This window comes from Piliocolobus tephrosceles, chromosome 14, assembly GCF_002776525.5.
Source record: "Piliocolobus tephrosceles isolate RC106 chromosome 14, ASM277652v3, whole genome shotgun sequence".
In the NCBI taxonomy this organism is placed as follows: Eukaryota; Metazoa; Chordata; class Mammalia; order Primates; family Cercopithecidae; genus Piliocolobus; species Piliocolobus tephrosceles.
Window position 1 is genome coordinate 32,438,762 of NC_045447.1, and position 14,518 is coordinate 32,453,279.

At 39.7% G+C, this 14,518-nt stretch overlaps 1 long non-coding RNA gene across 1 annotated transcript in view; it reads right to left on the bottom strand.

Annotated features, from left to right (window-relative positions):
• LOC111535403 overlaps positions 1–14,518 on the bottom strand; it is a 58,650-nt gene that overhangs the window by 13,444 nt on the left and 30,688 nt on the right. Inside the window, exon 4 of the long non-coding RNA XR_002729433.1 lies at positions 2,850–2,937. This is a non-coding gene — a long non-coding RNA (uncharacterized LOC111535403). The remainder of the gene's footprint in view (positions 1–2,849; positions 2,938–14,518) is intronic.

Here is a 14,518-nt window from a genome sequence, read left to right on the forward strand (position 1 = left end):
ATGAGCCTGCCAACAGCCACATGAGGAAGCTTGGAAATAGAGCCTCTCCAAGATTACTCTTGAGATGACTGCAGCCCTATCTTACACCCTGACTATACCCTTTTGAGAGATTCTTAGTTAGAGACAAACAGCTAAGCTCCACCTGGATTCTTGACCCACAGAAATTGTGAGATTGTAAATGCTTAAGCTTCTAAGTTTTGGAGTAATATGTGGCAAAAGAAAACAAATACAGAACTCTAAGTTTGGCAATCACTAAGATGAGTCTTGACCTGTAATATGGTGACCTGAGTCCTATATTTTGTATATTAAAAATTACCATGAGCTCAGATCTCTATTCGGATACAAAACCATCCTCTGCACATATAGACACTGGGGGACCAGAGTCACATGTTGCTGAGAGCTCCAAAATAGTATTCCAACTTCCAACTGGATATCGCTTAAAGAATGTCTCCACATACAACGTTCCTAAATTCTCCCTAGTCCTGTTCCTCTACTGTTATTCTCTATTGTTAGGCTCAAGTCACAAATTTTGGAATATCAGCGATTCCCTCTCACTCTCACTGACTATAGCTTATCTCTAGAATCCTCCCCTTACTATCACTGTTCAACTTCACTACCAGGATCTCATACCTGGATTAGGGCAATAGCTTCCTGTCTATCTTCTTGCTTGTCCCAAGACTTCCTCTTGCACTGCACCCATTACAATGCTTTGTCCTTTTATCATTGGATCTGTAAATTTGTAATATTTAATGTGGAAACAAGCATATAAAAACAAAACTATCTTGAATTCCATCATCTTTAATCGGATTTAATTTCTGTATAGCCTTTCAGTCTCTGTCTACCTGCAAAAAATATATCTCTGTCTATATGCAAAAATGTATATCATTTGATGGTAATAATATCTATACAATTTTGTGTGTGTGTGTTTTACTTTTAACCATTTTCTCAATTTGCCACATTTTGTCTTTGAAATTATTATTGCCAATGACTGCATACTATTCCATGGAGGGGATATCCCTAAGATACTTAACTATTTCCCTATCGGACATTTGAAGTATTTCTAATATTTATTATTATAAGTGATATTGGATTATCTTCCTGTGAAAAATTGTTTTCCCCGTCTCAATTAGTTCACTATACTAAATTTTCAGAAAGAGAATCACTAGGATAACCATTCTGAAAACTTTTTGTTATGAGATAGATGTGCCTCATATTTTTCTGAGAAGATTGAACCTGGGGCATTTTGTGCCAAGAATGTAAAACAACATCTTTTAATTTCCAAATTTTTTGACATAGCAACATAATTATTTTAAAAATTCCCATTATAAGTGACTCATTTGACGGCATCAAAAAATTCCCATAGTAATGTGGACAGATGAAAGCGTTTAGGAAGAAGGGAAGAGCAGAGTACTTTAAAGTTCATTAGGACTGGACATATTTTTCTCCATTCCAATATGCAAGCAAACAAACAACTCTCACTCTATTTATTGACCTCTAGGAATGTAGATGCCTATTAATTTTCATACCAACTTTGTAAACGTAAGCCCCACTGTCAGTACTGTGCTCCTCCCTAGCGGGTGACAAGGCAGCTGTGTGTAGAACCCACAGATCTCTCTTTCTTCAGAATACCCTGGGTACCTGGAATGCCAGCATACTCGGCCCAAATGGCCCTAGCCCAGATTTTCACGATCATAAACAATAAATGTAATTTTTATTCTAAATCTTCCTCCCTGTCCTATTCTTCTCCTTCTTTTTGTTCTCCCTCTCCCCTTCATCCTTCTCTCCTATCCCTCCTCATTCTTTTTCTTCTTCCTCTTCTATTTATATCAAGCTTTGTGCATAGAGGCCACACTAGTATAGAAATCAAGAGTGAGGACTGTGAAATCAGACCACCTGGGCTCACTCTCAGCTCTTACACACTTAAGCAGCATGAATATAGATACAATTGTCTCACTGTTCTTTGGTTTCCTCATCTGAAAAATGGGGATAACCTGACTGCTTCCTCCTGGAGTTGTTATGATGATTAAATAAGTCAATATATACCTGGCAATTATAACACTGTCAGCACATGGTGAGTGCTCAGTAACTACCAGCCACTATGACCGAATCCTTTCACATCATTTCCTTAGAAAAGGTTTCCAGAAGGGGAATTACTGAGACAGGGGTAATAACACCTTTTATGCTCTTTTCATGCTTAACCTCCTGAAAGTGCAGCACTGATTTCCACTGGATGGTGACAGTTTCAAGGACTCCACCTTACTCAGGGCTGGAGAGGAAGGCATGGAGGATAAATGATTCACTGTGGCCTGGCCTGATGTCACCTTAGCAGCGGGCAGCCAGGCTTGTGTCTGAGGAAAATGCAGCTAGACTCACGCACATTATACAGTTGGCTGTGCAGTGGTGTCAAGCAACAAGCTGATACTGGAGAGAAGTCAAGGAGAAATACGATTGCCTCAGGATAGGCACTGCTCTTGTCAAGAAAATTCCTAGGAACATGAAGAGAGACGTGCTTAAACGGTTCTGTGAGTCATATCCAGGAATTTGTAGAACAAAAGGGCAATCACTCCATGGCCACGCAGGGCTCCTGACAGAGGGCTTTCATGGAAGGACCAAGGAGGGCCAGAGAACACAGAGCAGACCAAGTCATTACCTCCCTGGTGATTCCTGACCCACATTTACAGGAGCCGGTTTCCCTTTCTTCTTCTATGAGGGACATTAATAGTTCAGTTCTTTTTAGTAGACAGAGAGGTTCTGGGTATCTGAGGGGTTTAAGAAAGACTGACACACAGGACTGCAAGAAACTCGACGCACGCTGACAAGACCTGACTTCCCCAAAATAACTTACTCACCAGATCCTTGTTGCTGGTAATTTAGCAGCAGTTGGGGCGTTTTCATGGTTGTCTTGAAAGTCAGGACACTGGGTTGATGCGACTGCTACTGCCAATGATGAAAAAAGGTGAGAATGTGATAATGATGATAATGAAAATAATGAAGAGAATAAGAAACTAATATGGACTGAGCATGCCAGTGCTGGGTGCTTTCATATGTTTTATCTCAACTTATTTTCATGACCTCCCTAAGAGGTGGATATAATTATCCCCATTGTACCTTACAGAGGTTACGTATCATGCCCATGGTACCATAGCTGCTATGTGCCCACCAAAGATTTAAATTCCTGTCCACATTTAAAATCCTGGGGTTTTTTCCCCAAATTCTATGCAGTAGATAAAAACACCATGAAACAAAAACAAAAACAAACCATCCAAAACAAAATAAAAAACAATCCATCTTGGAGAAATACCCCCATGTAACCTTTCTGAAGGGCATCGGACTTTCTGTAATTACAAAACTAACTTTGCTGCATGTCGTGTACTTTGTGTTTTCTGCTTTGAAGCCAATTAAACACATTATCCCTGCCAGGACCTTAGACTACAAACCAGTTCCAGATTTGTGAGAGTCTGGAGATGTGGGGATTAAAACAGCCTGATCACAGAGGGTTAGACTATTTGAAGGGTGAGCAGCCTTCACCCAGCGATCGTAGCGACCCAGTTCCCCTTATGGGGCAGCCATCAGATTTCTCAGCAGATCAGTTGTTCCCAGCTGACTTGCTCATCTGAGCAGCCAGAGAGCCCTCACAGTTGCCCACTGAGAGCACACCTGAGACTGCCCGGCTTGTCAGTGCCCGGCAAGTTTGCTGACCTGATTAACCTATGATAATTATTTTGTGAAGCGACACAGAAGGTGGAAGGTACTAGACAGACAGCCCTGTTGGCCAGGCCTTCACAGTTCATTTCCACAGGGCATTCCCATTTAAGTCTCTGGACATGAGCTAGATTCATCCCCACATATTTCTTTCCCTTTTCTGCTTGTTCTCTTCCCTGCCCTCTTGTTCTCTTTCCTGCACATACCAGGGCAGGGTCAACAAGTTCCTTGTATAAAAAGATGCAGAGTGAGGAAAAAAAGAGAAAGGTGACTAACTCATTTTCAGGACAAGCTAAGCAGTCTAATGCATATTTAATAGAACTGCTTTGCAAAGCAACAGTTGTGTCTCCCAAGAATTATGGAGTTTTTAAGGCAAATGACAGAAGGGAATTTCCCGAAATGTTCCTCAGTGGAAAGAGCAGAATGTTGACTTTTGTGGAATCATGATCTCCAGGCATGGTGACTGAGACAGTTTTTGTTGGTTAGAAACCTAGTTTGAATCTTGTTCTTGAACACTTCTGGTCTTATGATTTTGCACTGAGTTTTTCATTTCCTAGAACCTCAGTGTCTTCATCTTCCAAGTGGGAATAATAATAGTCAGTCATAGGGTTGTTATAAGGACTACATGGGAAAATATAGATAAGAAGCTAAGCACAGTGCTCAGCACAGAGAAATACCAAATAACTGGAAGCTGTGATGATAACACATGTTGTTACTTGGGGTATCATATCTAAAGGAGAGTCCAGGAAACAAGGTCATACAGTCCAGGTACCATGATGCAAGGTAGAATCAGGAGTCCAAGAATCATGGAATGAAGGGATTCCTGAAGGAGTTCTCTTAAGAAGGCTGGAGATGTCTTTTCTGCTATAAAGGGGATTGACTAAATGTGCATTCAGGAGATGGTATGTGGAAGAGTAATTTTCTTTGGCCCCAGTAGACTGAAAACCAGAAGTTCTTTTAATTAAACCACAGAGGCTGGGCACGGTGGCTCAGTCCTGTAATCCCAGCACTCTTGGAGGCCGAGGTGGGTGGATCACAATGTCAAGAGACGGAGACCATCCTGACCAACATGGTGAAACTCCGTCTCTAGTAAAAATACAAAAATTAGCTGGGCATGGTGGTGCATGCCTGTAGTCCCAGCTACTCAGGAGGTTGAGGCAGGAGAATCACTTGAACTCGGGAGGCGGAGGTTGCAGTGAGCTGAGATCATGCCACTGCACTCTAGCCTGGTGACAGAGCGAGACTCTGTCTCAAAAAATGAATAAATAAATAAATTAATTAAATAAATTTTTTTAAAAAACCATGGATACCCCTTGAGAATTATGACCTCATTCTTTTCTTGAAGTCAGGCTCAAAGAGCAGCTGTCAAATTATATCCATCCACTTCAAGACCTTGATCTCTTTCAGAAAGTTGCAGGCAGGGAAAGTCATATCACGTTCTAGGCTCATAATATTGAGGTCTGGTTTTCTGTTCTTTCATATTTACTCTCCCTTTTGCTCATGCAAGAAGACTAGATGTCAAATCATGCAAACAATCTGTTAGTTAAATTTTTTAAAGGGAAGAATGTAATGACACTAAAATTTGGAAAAAGAAAACAAATCATTCAAACTCATTTTGTGTCATCTCCTTTTATTTACTTTATCTGAATCCACTTAGACTTTAGGTAGTCATAATGAACTTTTAAAATGTTTGCTTCTTTCCCCTATACTTATATCATAAGTGCTTTGTGCTTTTCATTTAGTCTTCATGGTTATCACTGCAGATCGTTCCATAGTATTATTGTCCCTAATGTTAGATAGCTAGGGTTTTTCACATTTTTTTTTCTCATTCGAGTTAATGCTACAAAGAACATCATCCTGTATAGATTCATTTTATTCTTTTTAATGATCTCTTCAGGATAAATTCCACGTTTGGAATGATTTATAATTCTTGATATGTTATCATATTGCTTTTTAGAAGACCTATACTAATTTTTATTGTCTCCAGAATAGAACACTTACAAAATTGCCAGACCTGAATGCTATTTTTCTTAATTTGCTAATTCTTTTTCTGATGATTTGTTAACATAGTCATGTTCACAAGACTTATTAATTGTTTACAATTCCTCTAAAATGATCTGCTTTTACAAAAAACAAACCTACCAGGTATCCTAAGTGTGACTGTGATGGGTCAACCCTGGGTTCCCCGAGGCTGGACCCTCAAGAGGCTATAATAGGTTGGATTGTCTCAGAAGCAGATCCTGATATAGACAGTAGCATGGAGAAAATCTGTTAGGGAGGGCTCTTAGGATTAAGACCTTGGAAGGGAAGAGAAGAAAGCAGGATCTATTGGGCAGAGAGAGAAGTCAAGGTGTGGTGTAGTCTTGATGCACAGGAGTTCACAATATCCCACAGGAAGTTGTGAAGATGGGATGATGGCTTTTGAGAGCTGTCGAATGTTAGCTTGAGAAGCTTGAGCATATAAACACCCTGACAATCAGTCACTGGATGCAGATGGCTCTGAAAGAGTGTGTGAACTTGGGTCAGGTCATCTCTTCAGCTGAGACCCTGCAGGGGCCAACAGTTGAGGGCTATCTTCCCACAGAAATCCTTCCAGGCAGTGACAAATTCTTGATTCCTGAAGCGGTACCTGGGCAACCAATCACAGTGTCCAGGGCCACATAAGAAGTTTAGACACAAACCCTCTTCAGTTGCATTTTTTTGCTCTAGCATTAACAGAGGTGTTATATCTCACTCCACCCTGGCCCTGAAAATCTGAGCATCTGAGCCTGGCCTCCTGCTCAGTCCACTTCTCAAGGCACTGTGGTGCTGGGGACGAAGGGAAGAGAGACTGAGCAGGTTAAGGGGCACAGTTTAGTGGGGGAATCAACAAGTGACACACAGTACTGTGCAGGGAGTCTCCAGAACCAAGATGGGGAGCTTAGGGAAGGCTTCTCAGAGATAAAGCTTAAGTTAACACTGGAAGGAGGAATAGGAGTTTATGAGGGGAAAAACAAACAAACAAACATTATAACCATCTGCCCCTCATCCCTCCACTCGTCTACATTCTTACATTCTTAACAGTACTTGAGCCTGCTCAGATCAGTCTGCCACGAATGCTCTTCTTCATCCTCATCCACTTGCTTAAGTCTTACTTATTCTTCAGAGCCCATCTAAATGCACCTCTTCCCTACAACTTTCCCTGCCTTAGTCCAGAGGTACAGGTGACTCCAAAGGAGGTTCTCTCTCCCTCCATATCCCCTCCCACAGCACTTAGCATCCATGTCTGCCACAGCCTTCATCACATGCTTTGCCTCCTCCACTGAACCATAAACTTAGATTCTGTGACTCCTCTTTTCAGGCTTGCCACAGAGAGAGAGAGCTGGGAGACTGCTAGACCATGGTAAACCAATTGAAAGATCATCTCTTGAAATTCAATCCTAAAGGCCATTGCTGGAACTCAGTAGCTTCTCAATAAAAAATACACACTGAATAAATTTACATATTCAAGTTCATTTTCTATTAGCTTTCCTTTAAGGAAATCACTTTTTTTTTTTTCTCATTGGTATTTGGGAGAACGTCCACTTCCTAATACGTGTGGTTTTCTCTCCTGCTTGAGAAAGCTGAGCCTTCCTAAAGATCATCAGTCCACTCCACCAGCCCCACCCACCAACGAGCAGGCCAATGCATGTCTCCTTAATTAATACAGAGCCTTTTTTTTTTTACTTGTGAGAATGCCAAACGTACTCTCCTATCTGAGATGAATAACCCCAGCTAAAATAGAACCCACTGAGTCTTCTAGCTAAGGAAGTGGCTGGCAGAGATGGGAGTGGGGGGCAGTTGGGGGGATGGGTAGAGCACATTTTGAAGCATAAATTTCCCAGGGTCAGGACATTTCATTAGGAGACTTCTAGATGTGTTTTTCTCTCTAAAGACTCAAATGAAAGTGCAGAGAATTTACCAACTGCAGTGAAACATTCTGGTACTTTAAAACCCTTTCTTTATCACCAGGAGCCCTGTTGCCCATTAATTGTAAACAAGTTTGCTCGTTGATCTAACAAATGCCTATTTATTTTTTTAGGTTCACCCTGTTTCATTTTTAATTAAAATTGTTGCATTGATTTGTTTTTAAAATAATAGCGAAGACTCTGACTTTGTAGGTTGAGAAATAAATTATCATTTGAAGGATTAGAGTGGCTCTTCTTTTGATTTTAATAAAGATTAGAAGAAGAAAAAGAAGCACAAAGGAATGAATGCAGCTCCCCCAATATAATGAGTTAGACGGCTTCCCCCCTTGATCAAACAAAAGAACAAACATATTAAACAAAGAGTATAGATTTGACAAACCATCTCTGCTCTGGCAAAGGATTTTCAAGGGGATTTGGAAAGTTGTAGCCTGCCCGTGTTCTGTTATTTCTGAGTATATTAAAGCCAGTACTCTGTTAGCTTAGGTATTGTTTTTGTGTGTGCTTTGCTTCCTGGCAATAGAGTCTTTCTTTAAGAAAAGCAATTGGGAGATACCCCGGTCCTGGTTAATCTGTTCCCCTTTTCACACACAGACCATTGTCTGTATATGCTTCCCAAGAGGCATAGGCATTATGTCCTGGGCCCCCTCTCCCAAATCGGCAGCCTGTACAAAGGAACAGTACATCTTGGGAAGAGCCTGCTGGATTTCCATTTGACACTGGAGCTATGCTTTGTGTAAACCTCAATGCAAAATGTGCCAGTTCTCAAGGAAAAGCAACACCACCAAAAAAACAAAGCAAGAAATAAATTTGGCTGTGGTTTGTCAGTGTTTCACTCAGACCCTCTACCCCAAAGAAGAAGAGTTTGGGAGGTTCCTACTGTCTTCATGGGAGACTTCAGGGCTCTGAATAACATCCATCCCTCATGGAGGTGCTGAGAGTCTGGCTGTATCCCTAGAATAGGAATTTCTGGAACTGCCCCTTTGTCCTAATGTCCACTGTGGCTTTCCACCCCGATGTAAATGTCAGGGGAGCTATCTATACACCTATCAGTCAACTCTGACAACTGGACTTGCACAATGGCTGCCCTTGTCATGCTGATATTTAATTACTCCCTGTTTACTAGTTCTTTTTTTCAGGTTATAAATATGGCCCCAGACAAATACACACACACACACACACACACACACACACAAATGCTTCTGATAACTCTGGATTTCCCTCTCCTTCTCCTTCCTTCTTTCTCCATTTTAGTTTCTTAAGAGTGTGCTATATTTGCTATCTCCTAACTCCAACTTTTGCTTGCTCCTCAAGTTCCTGCAGTATGGTTGCTGCCCTTCACTCCCAACCATGATTCCAACCTGCCTGAGATCACTAGCTACTGCCATGTTCTTAGGCACTTGCTTATTTACTTCCTCTTCCTCCAGACCATGAGCAAAGTCAGTGTTGGGGTCATACATTATTCATCCCTGTGTTCATAGCATCATGGGGCTCAGTGCCTGTAACATGGTTTGGCTGTGTCCCCACCCGAATCTCATCTTGAATGGTAGTGCCCATAATCCCCACATATCATGGGAGGGGCCCAGTGGGAGGTAATTGAATCATGGGGATGGTTTTTTCCCATGCTGTTCTTGTGATAGTGAATACATCTCATGAGAACTGATGGTTTATAAAGGGCAGTTCCCTTGCACACGCTCTCTTGCCTGTGGTCATGTAACATGTGCCTTTGCTCCTCCTTCACCTTCAGCCATAATTGTGAGGCCTCCCCAGCCGTGTGGGACTGTGAGTCCATTAAAACTCTTTTACTTTATAAATTACCCAGTCTTGGGTATTTCATCATAGCAGTATGAAAATATACTAATATAGCCTGTTTAACTACATGGATGTATTTCAAAACTATCACATTGTCACAGTTTCTTCTTAAATTATGGAAAGAAAAAAACATTTCCTGAGCGTTTTGCCTATAGTAGGCATGATACTGGGAACAGCCACATACATTTTCTCAGTCATCTTTCCTACAACAAGGTATTTTGCAGATGAGGAGGCAGCAGAGGCTCTGAGAGACAAATTAACTTGCTCTAGATCACACAGCCAGTATGTAGAAGATAGTAAATCTAGGAGGTTGTGTTTTAAAAGGCATTTCTGTTCTTTGGGAGGGTTTAGATTTTGGGCCAAATGTTTCAGGCATTGAGAGCACTTCATAGAAATGGAAGACTCATCTCAGGTGAGTGTGGGAGTTTCAAATGCTGAGGAAGTGGGGAGTCATCTCCTAGCTGCCATTATGCCTATGAGACAGATTCTTCTCTTGGGCAGTGCATGGCCCACTTAATTGGAGAAAGGATAATAGCATCAACAAATAGTACTTAATGAGATTTCTGCTCTGTTATAGCAATAGCTTGTGTTAAATTTATGAATTGTATGAACTCATTTAATCCTCAAAATAATCCTAGGAGGAAGGTACTCTTATTAGTTTAATTTTATTGATGAGAACCCTGAGAGACAGGTTAGATAATTTACCCAAATGATTAGATAAATTGCCCAAGGTTGTATAGCTGGTAAGTAGTGAAAGTAGGATTCAAACTCAGACAGGTATCACTCCACTGTCCAGTACTGTAACCACCATATTATCCCAGGTAAATTATCCCTCTTCTTAAAAGTCCTAGGGTTTCTATATTTGCCTGGGGGTGGGAATATCTGGAATTCATTTCATTGATTCTCCAAGCTAAACATGCTGAGTTTTTTCATCATTTCTCTATATGGTGACATTCTGATACGCTACCATCTTGTTTTCTCTTTGGGGATCATCTTTCACTTTATATAGCTTCCTCTTAAAGCATAAACCCTAAAATGGAGCAAGATGTTCCAGGAGTTGTCTGTCTTCTTGATGTAGCATAAAGTCACTAAAGTACCAGTTTTTGTGGTCCTGTCACATATAATGGTTTATGCTGTTCTTCCTGCTAACCAGACTTCCTGAGTCTTTTTTCAATGAGCTGCTGGGACATTCTTCCTCACTTATTTGAGAGTACTTTTGGCATAAATTCAGACAGTATCTTAAATTTATCCTTGATAAATTTCACTTTGTTAGATTCCTTTAACCCATAATTTTTGCATGTGCTTTCTTTAAGTCAGCTACCAAGTTGCTAACCAGACATATTGAAAAGTGCATGAGATTTAGAATTGGGAAACCTTGAATTTAGAGTATGGTTTGTCACTTAATGAATTATTTTATCTTAGGCAATTTTCATTAACTGCCCTTGCCTCAGTTTTCCCATCTGTAAATTAAGTCTAATGGTGTAGACTCAAAGGACTGTGAGAATTCATTGAGAGAAAGGCTTTAAAAATAAAATCTTGTTATCATGATAATTATAAACATTTCAATCCTCACCGACCATTCAAGAGCCTATCCAAAAGTCAAAGAAGTCCCAATATACATTTTAAGCTTTTATTTTTGTTCATTTGCATTATATTTATGTTACAAATGTAACATAAATTTGTATGTCTCAAAAAACAGTGGTTTTTGCCATGCTGATTTTTTGAGAAACTAGCTGTGAAATATGAAATATGTATTCTTAGAAATGCTTCTAATGAGCTCTAGTATTTGTATAACAACTGTAGTAATACAGTTACCTGCACAAGATGTTAATAGAGCATTATCCTCTTCTGGAGATATAACCTGAGCTAGGACACATCAAGCAGAGCCTGATGATTTTCTGCCTTAGTCAGAGGCAAGGTCATCTTTACTTTCTGGGCTTCCTCTAAGGACTCAAGCAAACAGCCTCAGGAGGAAATATGAGAGAATAAGAGAACAGAAAAATGATAACTAATTTCTGATCCAGATCTCATTCAGAATTGCACCTTGATAATACTAAGCTCTCTAACCATTTGAACCAGTAATTCTGAACATTTTGCTAGTCTTGACTTTCAAAGTCACCTCAATCCTTCACCATTTTACTGACTTCTCAGATTCTTCCATGACAGGCTCTGATCACTAATATTAGCCTGAGCTTTCCAGACTTTAAGAACTGGCCCATCGCCTCTTCTGACATCAGGTGCCTGTCTAACCCTTCAAGTCTTCCATATTCAGCTGGGCCTACACTTTGAGCTGTAGATAAAACTCTGCTACTATCAGCAAGAAAAGAGCTACAAAATACATTCTTGAAAGGCTCTATTAGGTCTTCAGGATGAAAATAAAATATTTTTTTCCTACTCTCAGGCAATGTAAACCTGCACAGCTGATTCAAATTGGATTTAAGTCTAATGGGACAGGCAATAAATCTTAGTGGTTAAGAGGGTGAGAGAGACCTGGGTTTGAATCCTAGTGATTTCAATTGTCAGTGGAATGTGGGGCAAGCTCTTTCCTTCCTAATTCTAAGCTTTTTTACCTCTAAAATGAAGATACTGATTCCTGTATCACAGAATTATTAGAATTACATCAAATAATATATAAAGTGTTTATGATACTGCTTTGTACACAAAAAGCACTTCATAAGTACCAGATACTAGTTTATAATTTGATGTGGTGCACATTCTACAAAATTCTGTCCAGTCTGTCTGGCCCCAAGTCCCATGCTTTTTCCACTGTGTCAGGTGGCTTCAATTTGTAACCTGAAATTTATCAGTCAGTTGGTCTTTTGTAAACAAAAGGTCTTCATTTAGTTGTAGACTGTCTATTGAATTTTTTATTTCAGTAACTATATTTTTCATTTCTATGAGTTCTAATTAATTTTTTTAAGTATCTACAAAATTAATTTTTTTATTTCTTTTCTCAGCGTCTCATTTTTGCAACTCTTTTTTATGCCTTTCAACTGTTTAAATATACTTGTATAGTCTCTGTGAAATTGGTTAATTATTGGAGTTCCTTAGGGCTTAACTCTGTAATTTTTTTTTCTGCTGATAGCCACTCACAATAGATCAATTGTTAATCTGTTTTCAGTTTGGGATTGAGAGTTTACCTTGAGTGGGTCTTTATCCACAGGAATCATGTTCATTTTTGACTGAAAGTGTTTGTCCATAAGAGTAGTATTCCAGATTCTCTAGGGATCTTAAAAGCCTAGGACCCATTTTGTGTAATATTCTAGCTTGGAGGTTCCAGGATTATGTAATATAAATTATAGCCCCAGGCATACATGTTATTCAAATTGGTGTTTACAGATTTCAAGAATATATTATCCTAACCACAACCTAGCTGAGAGAGATAAACTTTCTTCTTATCTGTCTTTGGGGATAGGCAGCTCATTTCTAGTGTATCCTTTTATTGTATGTGTCATTCTTCATGGGTCCTGGTTTTACGCAAGTGTGTAAGTTCTGACTCTCCTCACATTTCATAAGCAAAAGACTTCATTTCCTTTCACAACATGGGCATTAAAACCCAAACTCCTAGACTCCCATGAGTGACTGTGCCTGCCCTCTGTCACCTCAGGGAAGTGACAGCATAAGCACACATGCTTACAACTTTGCTTTTGAGTTTCTTCTTCATTTCTGACCTCTGACCTCAGGGGATTTCCCTTTCTTGTGAGCTCAGCCATGCATCTAAAAGGATGTTTGTCATATTTTATCTAGCATTTATATGTGGAAGGAGTTTTTTCAGAATATCTACTGTGCATATTACTGGAACCACAAGTATTGCATGGAAGACTTTCTCCCATTGCTAAAGACTTCCCATCCTTTGTGCTTCCTTTAACATGAAAGTCTCTATTGCAAGGATAGTGCTCACAGGAGCTGAGTGGCTCTAGGATTGTTCTTTAAAAATATAAGAGGTCTCCTTCAAGCCTTTGTGGTTTAACTATTCCCTTTCCTTTAGGCATGAGTAATCCTTAAAGTGGGCTTTGCCATTTTGATTGAAATTATAAGGTGATAAGCAATATCCTAGATAATTTCCATTTCATTCAATTTGCATGTTCCTGCCATTGGGAACATTTCCCCCAAGAGACTAAGAGAGGTACCTAATTATAAAGTATATATTTCCTATGCAAATTAATATACTTTCAGAATTTAAGTCTGAAGAGAAGAGAGATACCTACATTTGCTGGAATACATGAATCTTGGAAGAGACAGTTGCTTTTATTACTTTGGCTAATGACATCTAATTTCTCTCCACAAAATGATTGGTCATTTTTATTGCTCAAGCCCACTGGGTCTTTTCTCACCAAAACCAAACAACTAGAATCGTTTGCCAGAGCAGGAACTAAACATGTGCCAAATGCATATATATACTGCCACTTCCTTTCACTGCTTTTTGTACATAAATGGGCCTCAGATCTCAATAAAAGTCATCACGTCTGTGCAGTCCAGATAGCCTTTATTTGGCCTGGAGATGTGTCTGTTTTGTTTCATATCACCTCATTCTGCAGTAAATTGTGACTTCTGGGGCATTGGGGCAGCATAATTACTGAGTTACTCTTTAAAGGGCTAAGGCTTCAAGACTGAAGGAGCAAAATGTTTGCTGATTGGCAAAAAGCCACAGGATTATTTTATTTTAACTAAAGATACATGAAGCATGGAAGAACGAACATCAGCTTTGGAATCAGTTGGAAATGAATTCCAGTCTCAGTTCTGTAACTCACTGACAGTATATTTGGCAAGCTACTGAACTTTTCTGAGTCTCAAATATATGAATTAGAGACTATTTTCAAGGCATAGGAAACTATTATTTGGGAAAGGCTTAATTTAGGGGTAGTGTGGTATAGAGGAGACGACTTTAGAGTCATCTAGATACAGGTTCAAATTTTGGCTGTACCCCATTCCCTTTTGTCTAAAATGGGAACAACAATATCTTCCACTCAAAGTTGTTGTGAGGATTAAAGTCAGTAGGAAAACCTCACTCAGCACTTTGTTCACCATATATATTCTTTTCTTTCTCTCGTTAGCATGGT